The sequence below is a fragment of the Harmonia axyridis genome, chromosome X (assembly GCF_914767665.1).
Source record: "Harmonia axyridis chromosome X, icHarAxyr1.1, whole genome shotgun sequence".
Lineage (NCBI taxonomy): Eukaryota > Metazoa > Arthropoda > Insecta > Coleoptera > Coccinellidae > Harmonia > Harmonia axyridis.
Genome location: NC_059508.1, coordinates 27,534,622 through 27,548,354, shown reverse-complemented (window position 1 = coordinate 27,548,354; position 13,733 = coordinate 27,534,622).

Here is a 13,733-nt window from a genome sequence, read left to right as displayed (position 1 = left end):
ATATTATAATTATTAGAATTATATTTTTTATATTCATAGCAATCTTAATTTTAGGTTTATACCATGAATGAAAACAAGGAGCCTTAAACTGATCTTTATAGGATAATAGTTAAATTAACATTTAATTTGCATTTAAAAAATACTGTTTTTCAGTTTATCTTAAATAAGAAGCAAAATATTGCTTTTAGTTTCGACCTAAAAATTTGAATTTAAATTCCTTATTTAATTGAAACCAAACTAGAGGTAAGTCACTGTTAATGATTCCAATGAGAAACTCTCCAATTAAAGAAATATAAAAATTTAAGCTTCTAACTTAATATATAGCAATTTGTTAATATTTCTATTTATATAGTTTATCTAAAACATTATATTTTCATTATAAAAAAAGATTAATTCTTATAAATACTTAAAAAATATTTTAATTTACCTCAATATCTTCAATATTGCGCTCTATTAAGCTATTTAAGTAGAATATATAAATCAATAACAAAATAATTCAAATTAAAAATATGATTATATAAATCTTTAAACTATTTTTAAAAATATACTGAAATAAAACAGAAATTTTTTTAAAAAATTTAAATAAACCCTGACTTCCTAAGAACTCTGATCAACCCTGATCTAAAAATTTATAATTTAGTATTCCTAAATTAATAAAAAAATAATTTATTCCAAAAGTTGAAATATAAGGCAAATTCCATATTAATACTAAAAAAATTAAAATTTTTATTAAATTAGAAAAAATTAAATTATAATTTAATTTTAATAAAGAAATCTCAAAACCTATAATTACCCCAATTATTACTATAATTAAAATTAAAATTTTCATAAAAAAAGGTAATACAACTAAATTGATATCCTTAAATATAAATCATATAAGAACCGTTCCTGAAAATAATACAATAATAAATATAAATCCTATTCTATAAACTATTTCATCTCTTAATTCTTCAGTTCTATTTATTCTAAACCCACAATAATCTGTAAATATTAAATAATTTAATAAACGCACTGTATAAGAAACTGTTAATGTTAAAGAAATTAATATAATTAAATAAATTACAATATTTAATCTTGTCATAGAATAAACCTCTATAATTAAATCTTTTGAGTAAAATCCAGAAAAAAAGGGAATACCACATAATGATAAATTTCTTACATTAAAATATATTACAGTTATAGGAGTTTTATAAACTAAACCTCCTATAAAACGAATATCTTGACATTCTCCTATTAAATGAATAAAATTACCTGCACATATAAATAATAAGGCTTTAAATAAAGCATGAATTAATAAATGAAAAAAAGCTAATTCATATAAACCTAATCTTAAAATAGTAACTATTAAACCTAACTGACTTAAAGTTGATAAAGCAATAATTTTTTTTAAATCATATTCAAAATTAGCCGCTAAACCTGAGATTAATATTGTTATCAATCCAATGAATATTAACACAAAAGAATAATTTTCCAATAATAAATGAAATCGAATTAATAAATAAACCCCTGCTGTTACTAAAGTTGAAGAATGTACTAATGCTGAAACAGGAGTAGGAGCAGCTATAGCTGCTGGTAATCAAGCTGAAAAAGGAATTTGTGCACTTTTAGTTAAAGCAGCAATAATAATTAACAAACCTACAATTATTATTCTTTTATCTCTATAATAATAATCAATATATAATATAAAATTTCATCTTCCAAAATTTATTATCCAAGCAATAGAAATTATTAATATTGCATCTCCTACTCAATTAGATAAAGCTGTTAATATACCAGCTGAATAAGATTTTACATTTTGATAATAAATTACTAAACAATAAGAAACTAATCCTAACCCATCTCAACCCAATAAAATTGAAATTAAATTTGGACTTAAAATTATTAATAATATAGATAGAGCAAATATAAAAACTAGTATAATAAAACGATTAATAGATAAATCCTTAGATATATAAGATTTTCTATAAAAAATTACTATGGTAGAAATAAATAAAACAAAAGAAACAAATAATAAAGATATTCAATCTAAAAGAATTAATATTTCTACTTCTATTGAATTTAAATTAAAAATTCTTCACTCAATAAAATAAACCTTTCCTGTATTAAGTAAAAATAATCTAAAACAAAAAAAAAAAAAAAAAAACCTAAGTATTAATCTAGAAAAAATTACACAAAAAGATATTACTTAAAGTTAAAGTAACTTCATTGACTCCACAAATCAATATTTTATATAAACTATTTAAGTAAAAGAAAAATAAATCTCTTTTTAATAAAATTAAATTTAAAGGAACCCAATGTATGAGTAATAAAATTAATTCTCGATAAGAAATTAATTCAAAAAAATATAATCTTCTGTAAAATTTTCCATGTTGACTAAAAGAATATAAATACAAACTATAAGAAGCTCTCAAAAAAGTTATAATTATTAATATAAATATACAAATATGAGAATAATTAATTAAACTATTAATTAACAAAATTTCTCTTAACAAATTTAAAGAAGGTGGTGCAGCTATATTTCTAATTACTAACAAAAATCACCATAAAGATAAAAAAGGTACAATATTAATTAAACCTTTATTAATAAAAATACTTCGACTAACAATACGTTCATAATTTATATTTACTAAAACAAATAATCCTGAAGAACAACAGCCATGAGCTAATATTATTATTAAAGATCCAGTAATTCCTCAAGAATTAAATGTTAATAAACCTGACAATAAAAGTCCTATATGAACAACTGAAGAATAAGCAATTAAAGATTTTATATCTCTTTGACGTAAACAACTTAAAGAAACTAAAATCCCTCCTATTTAAGATAAATTAATTAAAAAAAAATTAACCTTAACTCCTAGATATATAAATATAGTTAAAAATCGAATAAGTCCATATCTTCCTAACTTTAATATCACTCCTGCTAATATCATAGACCCAGCAACTGAAGCTTCTACATGTGCTTTAGGCAATCATAAATGAAATAAAAATATCGGCATTTTAACTAAAAATACTATTATTATTATAAAATATAAAATAAAACTAAATAAATTTACATTAATATAAGTCAAATCTAATGTTTTAAACTTTGAATAATAAATAAAAATAAACAATATTATTGGTAAAGAAGCTATAATTGTATAAAAAAATATATATATTCCAGCTTGAATACGTTCAGGCTGATATCCTCAACCTAAAATCAAAATCAAAATTGGAATTAACCTAGCCTCAAAAAATATATAAAATAAAAATATATTTATAGAAGAAAAAGTTAATAATAAAAAAAGCAATAATAATAATAATAAAATACTAAATAACTCACTGAAATCTTTTAAATTAAAAAGTTTTTCTCTAGCTATAAATATTAAAAAAGAAATTCAAAACCTTAATAATAACAAAAAATATGATAAAAAATCTATACCTATAAAAAAATTTAATGAACTAAAAAATAAAAAAGAAATTTTTGAAAAAAATCAAATTCTTATTAAAATTAAATAATTTTTAATTAATCAAAATTTATTTATAAAACATAAAGGAATCATAAATACTAATATTATTAATATTATCATAAAATATTTAATGAATTAAAATAATCATTTCCATAAGAACGAATTATTGACACTAATAAAGATAATCCCAAAACTCTTTCACAAACACTTATAGTTAAAAAAACTACTACAAAATAAAATTCATAACTAAAATAAGATAAATAAAAATATATTATTATAAATAAAGTTAAAATTACTAATTCTAATCTAAGTAATGTTATTAATAAATGTTTTCGATTAATAAAAAAATTTAAAATTCTAAAAATAAACATACTTAAAAAAATTATTTCCATATTTTAATAATTTAAAATAAATACTGGTCTTGTAAACCAGCTTTAAGATTTAATCTTTTAAAATATCAGAGGAAAACAAATATATCTTTAATCTCCAAAATTAATATTTTTTATTAAACTACCCTCTGAAATCTTAATTTTAACATTTTTAAATTTTTTGGCAATTTTTCTTACCCACCCCCTATCCTTAGGACTACTTATTTTAACTTATACAATTATAACTTGTATCATTATAGGATTAATAAGATCAAACTTTTGATTTTCATATATTTTAATATTAATTATAATTGGAGGTTTACTAATTTTATTTATTTATATAACAAGAACTGCCTCTAATGAAAAATTTAAATTTAATAAATATATTATATTTATTATAATTAGTTTATTTATAATTACTATATTTATAAATAATATAAATCTATATTTAATAAATCAAAATATTAATAATGAAATTTTACATAAAATAGATTTAATTAGAAATTTTTATTTAAATTTAAATAAATTTTTAAATTACCCAAATTCTAACATATTTTTAATTTTGATTTTTTATTTATTAATTTCAATAATTGCAGTTGTAAAAATTACTAAAGTAAAATTTGGACCGTTACGTCAATTTAAATATGAAAATACCAATACGAAAAATTAATTCTTTAACGAAAATTATTAACAACTCTTTAATCGATCTACCTACACCAAGAAATATTTCATATTTATGAAATTTTGGATCTTTATTAGGCTTGTGTTTAATAATACAAATTATTACAGGATTATTTTTATCTATACATTATTGTGCAAACGTAGATTTAGCTTTTAATAGAGTGACTCATATTTGTCGAGACGTAAATATAGGATGGTTAATACGAACTATTCATGCAAATGGAGCCTCTTTATTTTTTATATGTTTATATTTACATATTAGGCGAGGCTTATATTTTGGTTCTTACAAACTTACAGAAACTTGAATGACAGGAACTACTATTTTATTTATATCTATAGCTACAGCCTTTTTAGGTTATGTTCTTCCCTGAGGGCAAATATCTTTTTGAGGAGCAACTGTAATTACAAATTTAGTTTCTGCAATCCCTTACCTAGGAAATTCTATCGTTATTTGACTATGAGGAGGTTTTGCTGTTGACAATGCTACATTAAACCGATTTTATTCATTTCATTTTATTTTACCTTTCATTATTTCAGCTTTAATTATAATTCATTTACTATTTTTACATAACTCTGGCTCTAGTAATCCTTTAGGATCTAATTCTAATCTAGATAAAATTAGTTTTCATCCATATTTCTCCTTTAAAGATATTTTAGGTTTTCTCATTATAATATTTTTTATTTTAAATATTATTATTCTATATCCTTATATATTAAGAGATCCTGATAATTTTATCCCAGCTAATCCTCTTTCCACCCCTCCTCATATTCAACCAGAATGATATTTTTTATTTGCTTATGCAATTCTTCGCTCTATTCCCAATAAACTTGGAGGTGTAATTGCTTTAGTAATATCAATTGCTATTCTTTATTTTATACCTTTTATTAATTTCAAAATAATGAAAAGAAACAGCTTTTATTATATTAATAAAATTATATTTTGAAATTTTATCGTTACAGTTATAATTTTAACATGAATCGGAGCTAAACCAGTTGAAAATCCTTTTATTTTCATAGGACAAATTTTTACCTTAATCTATTTCATATACTTTATATTAAACTCAATTATTTATAAAATTTGAGACTGATGAATATTTAATTAATCAATGAGCTTGAAAAGCATATATTTTGAAAATATAAGAAAGAATTTAAATTTCTATTGATTTATACAAAATTTAATTAACTATATAATTAATACTATAAATAATAATCTTAATCTAAAATTTAATATAAGTATATTCAAAGAAACAGGCAAAAAAACCTTTCAAGATAAATATATTAATTTATCATATCGATAACGAGGTAAAGTCCCTCGAACCCAAATTCATATAAAAGAAAAAAATAATAATTTTAAAAAAAATATAATAGAATAAAAATCTCCTCCTATAAAAATTAACCTTCTTATTATTCTTATAGAAATAATATTAGAATATTCAGCCATAAAAATAAAAGCAAATCCAAAACTTCTATATTCAACGTTAAATCCTGAAACTAACTCTGATTCACCCTCAGAAAAATCAAAAGGAGTTCGATTAGTTTCAGCTAATCTTGAAATAAATCATATTATTCTTAGAGGAAAATTAAATATAACAAATCAAACATATTTTTGATAAAAAATAAAATCTATTAAATTTAAAGATATAATTAACACTAAAAATGATAATAAAATTAAAAATATTCTTACTTCATAAGAAATTACTTGAGCAACAGAACGAAGCCTTCCTAATAAAGAATAAATCGAATTTGAAGATCAACCCGATAATATAATTGTATACACACTAAAACTAGAAATTACAAAAAAAAAACAATACAGAAAAATTAAACTTAAATAAATAACAATAAAAAGGTATTCTAATTCATAATATTAATGCTAAAATTAAATTAAAAACTGGTGATATAATATAAATTAAAATATTAGCCATATAAGGAAAAATTATTTCTTTTCTAAATAATTTAATTGCATCACTAAAAGGCTGTAAAATTCCTAAAAAACCTACTTTATTAGGGCCTTTTCGAATTTGAATATACCCTAATAACTTACGTTCTAATAAAGTTAAAAAAGCTACTCTAACTAAAATACAAATAATTATTAAAATAAAAATTATCAAAATTAAAATTATATCAATTATTATTTGTATAAAATACTTATAAAGATTCTAAATCTAACGCACTAATCTGCCAAAATAATAATTTTATTCATTTATAAAATTTTAAATCATAAACTTGGTCCTTTCGTACTAAAATTTATTAAATTATTAAAGATAGAAACCAACCTGGCTTACACCGGTTTAAACTCAGATCATGTAAAGTTTTAATGGTCGAACAGACCAAATATTTAAGCTTCTACACCTAAATTTAACTTTAATCCAACATCGAGGTCGCAATCTTTTCTTTCGATTTGAACTCTAAAAAAAAATAACGCTGTTATCCCTAAGGTAATTTATTCTTTTAATCATAAAAATGGATCAATTTTTCATAAATTAATGGTTAAAATTAAAAAAGTTAATCTAATTTTTTTATCACCCCAATCAAATTTAACAAAAATTTTAAATTTTATAATTCTTTAAATTAAAAATCTTTTATAAATTAAACTCTATAGGGTCTTCTCGTCTTTTAAAAAAATTTAAGCTTTTTAACTTAAAAATAAAATTTTTAAATAATAAAATTTAGAAAGTTATCTTCTCATCAAACCATTCATACAAGCTTTCAATTAAAAAACTAATGATTATGCTACCTTTGCACAGTCAAAATACTGCGGCCCTTCAAATTTTATTCAGTGGGCAGGTCCTACTTTAAATTATAATCAAAAAGAGATGTTTTTATTAAACAGGTGAAAGATATTTTTGCCTAATTACTTAATTATACCTTTCGTAATTACTTATATTTTTACAAAATAATTAATACTAATTTTATCATTATTTCAATATAATTTTTATTATTAAATTTACTTTAATAAAAAAATTAAATTAATATATAAATATTTTTAATTAAATAACAAATTTTAACAAACTTCAAATAGTAAAAATTTCTAATTCTATAAATTATTAATTTATAATATTTAATTATAATAATTTAATTTTAAGCTTATCCCTAAAACTATTAAAATAAAAATTCAAAAAATTAAAAATTAAATTTTTATAATTTTTATAATGAATTAAATTCTTTTCTTAAAAAACTAGATATATTTAAAAACGAATAACGTTTCATTACTATATAATTATTATAAATATTTATTAAACAATAATATTTATAACTATATAGCTCTTTTAAATTCGAGATAAATATATAAATATTAAATTTTTAATAAACCCTGATACACAAGGTACACAATATTGTTTCTTTTATAAATTTATATAATTTTCCTTTTCAGTACTATTAATCTATCATAAAATAAAATTTTTCTTAATCTAATAAAAATACTAATTATTTAATAAAATTATATATATATATATATATATATATATATATATATATATATATTAATTAAATAAATTTTAAAATTCAATTTAAATTATTAATTATCTTCTTAATGTAAATAAGATGCTTATTCAAGCTCTAAACTGACATTCTAGAATCACTTTCCAGTAAATCTACTATGTTACGACTTATTCCATATTAGATGAAAGCGACGGGCAATATGTGCATATTTTAGTACTAAATCATTAAAAATAAAAATATTTAATTACAATCAAATCCAATTTCATAAAACTTTTAAAATATATAAATCCATAAATATAATTTAATGTAACCCATTTCTACTTTAATATAAACTTCACCTTGATCTGATTTAAATTTTTAAAAAATATCTAAATATTAATTTCTAAAAAAATATTTAACAACGACGATATAAAAGTTTCTAACTAAAGTAATTTTAATCGTGGATTATCGTTTATAGAACAGGTTCCTCTGAAAAGTAAAAATACCGCCAAATCATTTAGCTTTAAAGAACTAGGGACGAGAGCTTGACACACGTGTCTAAGGAAACCACTTTGGTATAAGGGACTGTTCTTATTCCCTTTTTTTTTTTAATCAACAATTATCCAAGTAGGCCATTCCACATTGTTGATTTTCTTCGACTCGGATGACACGTGGGTAGCTATAATCTCCCACGTGGTAAGGTCAATTGCTGCTGTAACCACAATTGGACGGCTGACTTCTGTTGTTGATTTCATTTGTTTGTTATTTCCTTCAATGTTTCTCATTCTAACACTTTTCATCGTATTCCACAGGGACGAAAGCTTGACACACGTGTCTAAAGAAACCACTTTGGTATAAGGGACTGTTCTCATTCTTTTTTTTTTGTTTAATGAACAATTATCCAAGTAAGCCATTCCACATTGTTGATTTTCTTGGACTTGGATGTCACGCAGGTAGCTATAATCTCCCACGTGGTAAGGTCAATTGCTGCTGTAACCACAATTGGACGGCTGACTTCTGTTGTTGATTTCATTTGTTTGTTATTTCCTTCAATGTTTCTCATTCTAACACTTTTCATCATATAGCACAGGGACGAAAGCTGGACACACGTGTCTAAGGAAACCACTTTGGTATAAGGGACTGTTCTTATTCCCTTTTTTTTGTTTAATCCACAATTATCCAAGTAGGCCATTCCACATTGTTGATTTTCTTGGACTCAGATGTCACGCAGGTAGCTATAATCTCCCACGTGGTAAAGTTGATTGCTGCTGTAACGACAAATGCACGACTGACTCCTGTTGTTGATTTCATTCGTTTGTAATTTCCTTCTATGTTTCTCATTCTAACACTTTTCATCGTATTCCACATTGACGAAAGCTTGACACACATGTCTATATAAACCACTTTGATATAAGGGACTGTTCTTATTCTTTTTTTTTTGTTTAATGAACAATTATCCAAGTAAGCCATTCCACATTGTTGATTTTCTTAGACTCGGAAGTCACGCAGGTAGCTATAATCTCCCACGTGGTAAGGTCAATTGCTGCTGTAACCACAAATGCACGCCTGACTTCTGTTGTTGATTTCATTTATTTGTTATTTCCTTCTATGTTTCTCATTCTAACACTTTTCATCGTATTGCACAGGGACGAAAGCTCGACACACGTGTCTAAGGAAACCACTTTGGTATAAGGGACTGTTCTTATTCCCTTTTTTTTGTTTAATCAACAATTATCCAAGTAGGCCATTCCACATTGTTGATTTTCTTGGACTCGGAATTCACGCAGGTAGCTATAATCTCCCACGTGGTAAGGTCAATTGCTGCTGTAACCACAATTGGACGGCTGACTTCTGTTGTTGATTTCATTTGTTTGTTATTTCCTTCAATGTTTCTCATTCTAACACTTTTCATCATATAGCACAGGGACGAAAGCTGGACACACGTGTCTAAGGAAACCACTTTGGTATAAGGGACTGTTCTTATTCCCTTTTTTTTGTTTAATCAACAATTATCCAAGTAGGCCTTTCCACATTGTTGATTTTCTTGGACTCGGATGTCACGCAGGTAGCTATAATCTCCCACGTGGTAAAGTTGATTGCTGCTGTAACGACAAATGCACGACTGACTTCTGTTGTTGATTTCATTCGTTTGTAATTTCCTTCTATGTTTCTCATTCTAACACTTTTCATCGTATTCCACATTGACGAAATCTTGACACACGTGTCTATAGAAACCACTTTGATATAAGGGACTGTTCTTATTCTTTTTTTTTTGTTTAATGAACAATTATCCAAGTAAGCCATTCCACATTGTTGATTTTCTTAGACTCGGAAGTCACGCAGGTAGCTATAATCTCCCACGTGGTAAGGTCAATTGCTGCTGTAACCACAAATGCACGCCTGACTTCTGTTGTTGATTTCATTTGTTTGTTATTTCCTTCTATGTTTCTCATCCTTACACTTTTCATCGTATTGCACAGGGATGAAAGCTCGACACACGTGTCTAAGGAAACCACTTTGGTATAAGGGACTGTTCTTATTCCCTTTTTTTTGTTTAATCAACAATTATCCAAGTAGGCCATTCCACATTGTTGATTTTCTTGGACTCGGATGTCACGCAGGTAGCTATAATCTCCCACGTGGTAAGGTCAATTGCTGCTGTAACCACAAATGCACGACTGACTTCTGTTGTTGATTTCATTCGTTTGTAATTTCCTTCTATGTTTCTCATTCTAACACTTTTCATCGTATTCCACATTGACGAAAGCTTGACACACGTGTCTAAAGAAACCACTTTGGTATAAGGGACTGTTCTTATTCTTTTTTTTTTGTTTAATGAACAATTATCCAAGTAAGCCATTCCACATTGTTGATTTTCTTAGACTCGGAAGTCACGCAGGTAGCTATAATCTCCCACGTGGTAAGGTCAATTGCTGCTGTAACCACAAATGCACGCCTGACTTCTGTTGTTGATTTCATTTGTTTGTTATTTCCTTCTATGTTTCTCATTCTAACACTTTTCATCGTATTGCACAGGGACGAAAGCTCGACACACGTGTCTAAGGAAACCACTTTGGTATAAGGGACTGTTCTTATTCCCTTTTTTTTGTTTAATCAACAATTATCCAAGTAGGCCATTTCACATTGTTGACTTTCTTGGACTCGGATGTCACGCAGGTAGCTATAATCTCCCACGTGGTAAAGTGGATTGCTGCTGTAACGACAAATGCACGACTGACTTCTGTTGTTGATTTCATTCGTTTGTAATTTCCTTCTATGTTTCTCATTCTAACACTTTTCATCGTATTGCACAGGGACGAAAGCTTGACACACGTGTCTAAAGAAACCACTTTGTTATAAGGGACTGTTCTTATTCCCTTTTTTTTGTTTAATCAACAATTATCCAAGTAGGCCATTCCACATTGTTGATTTTCTTGGACTCGGATGTCACGCAGGTAGCTATAATCTCCCACGTGGTAAGGTCAATTGCTGCTGTAACCACAAATGCACGACTGACTTCTGTTGTTGATTTCATTTGTTTGTTATTTCCTTCTATGTTTCTCATTCTAACACTTTTCATCGTATTGCACAGGGACGAAAGCTTGACACACGTGTCTAAGGAAACCACTTCGGTATAAGGGACTGTTCTTATTCTTTTTTTTCTGTTAAATCAACAATTATCCAAGTAGGCCATTCCACATTGTTGATTCTCTTGGACTCGGATGTCACGCAGGTAGCTATAATCTCCCACGTGGTAAGGTCAATTGCTGCTGTAACCACAAATGCACGACTGACTTCTGTTGTTGATTTCATTCGTTTGTAATTTCCTTCTATGTTTCCCATTCTAACACTTTTCATCGTATTCCACAGGGACGAAAGCTTGACACACGTGTCTAAAGAAACCACTTTGGTATAAGGGACTGTTCTTATTCTTTTTTTTTTGTTTAATCAACAATTATCCAAGTAGGCCATTCCACATTGTTGATTTTCTTGGACTCGGATGTCACGCAGGTAGCTATAATCTCCAACGTGGTAAGGTCAATTGCTGCTGTAACCACAAATGCACGACTGACTTCTGTTGTTGATTTCATTTGTTTGTTATTTCCTTCAATGTTTCTCATTCTAACACTTCTCATCGTATTGCACAGGGACGAAAGCTTGACACACGTGTCTAAGGAAATCACATTGGTAAAAGGGCCTGTTCTTATTTCCTTCTTTTTGTTTAATTAACAATTATCCAAGTGAGCCATTCCACATTGTTTATTTTCTTGGACTCGGATGACACGCGGGTAGTTATAATCTCCCACGTGGTAAGGTCAATTGCTGCTGTAACCACAAATGCACGACTGACTTCTGTTGTTGATTTCATTCGTTTGTAATTTCCTTCTATGTTTCCCATTCTAACACTTTTCATCGTATTCCACAGGGACGAAAGCTTGACACACGTGTCTAAAGAAACCACTTTGGTATAAGGGACTGTTCTTATTCTTTTTTTTCTGTTAAATCAACAATTATCCAAGTAGGCCATTCCACATTGTTGATTCTCTTGGACTCGGATGTCACGCAGGTAGCTATAATCTCCCACGTGGTAAGGTCAATTGCTGCTGTAACCACAAATGCACGACTGACTTCTGTTGTTGATTTCATTCGTTTGTAATTTCCTTCTATGTTTCCCATTCTAACACTTTTCATCGTATTCCACAGGGACGAAAGCTTGACACACGTGTCTAAAGAAACCACTTCGGTATAAGGGACTGTTCTTATTCTTTTTTTTCTGTTAAATCAACAATTATCCAAGTAGGCCATTCCACATTGTTGATTCTCTTGGACTCGGATGTCACGCAGGTAGCTATAATCTCCCACGTGGTAAGGTCAATTGCTGCTGTAACCACAAATGCACGACTGACTTCTGTTGTTGATTTCATTCGTTTGTAATTTCCTTCTATGTTTCCCATTCTAACACTTTTCATCGTATTCCACAGGGACGAAAGCTTGACACACGTGTCTAAAGAAACCACTTTGGTATAAGGGACTGTTCTTATTCTTTTTTTTTTGTTTAATCAACAATTATCCAAGTAGGCCATTCCACATTGTTGATTTTCTTGGACTCGGATGTCACGCAGGTAGCTATAATCTCCAACGTGGTAAGGTCAATTGCTGCTGTAACCACAAATGCACGACTGACTTCTGTTGTTGATTTCATTTGTTTGTTATTTCCTTCAATGTTTCTCATTCTAACACTTCTCATCGTATTGCACAGGGACGAAAGCTTGACACACGTGTCTAAGGAAACCACATTGGTATAAGGGACTGTTCTTATTCCCTTTTTGCTTTTTAATGAACAATTATCCAAGTAAGCCATTCCACATTGTTGATTTTCTTGGACTCGGATGACACGCGGGTAGTTATTATCTCCCACGTGGTAAGGTCAATTGCTGCTGTAACCACAATTGGACGGCTGACATCTGTTGTTGATTTCATTTGTTTGTTATCTCCTTCAATGTTTCTCATTCTAACACTTCTCATCGTATTGCACAGGGACGAAAGCTTGACACACGTGTCTAAGGAAACCACTTTGGTATAAGGGACTGTTCTTATTCTTTTTCTTTTGTTTAATCAACAATTATCCAAGAAGGCCATTCCACATTGTTGATTTTCTTGGACTCGGATGTCACGCAGGTAGCTATAATCTCCCACGTGGTAAGGTCAATTGCTGCTGTAACCACAAATGCACGACTGACTTCTGTTGTTGATTTCATTTGTTTGTTATTTCCTTCTATGTTTCTCATTCTAACACTTTTCATCGTATTGCACAGGGACG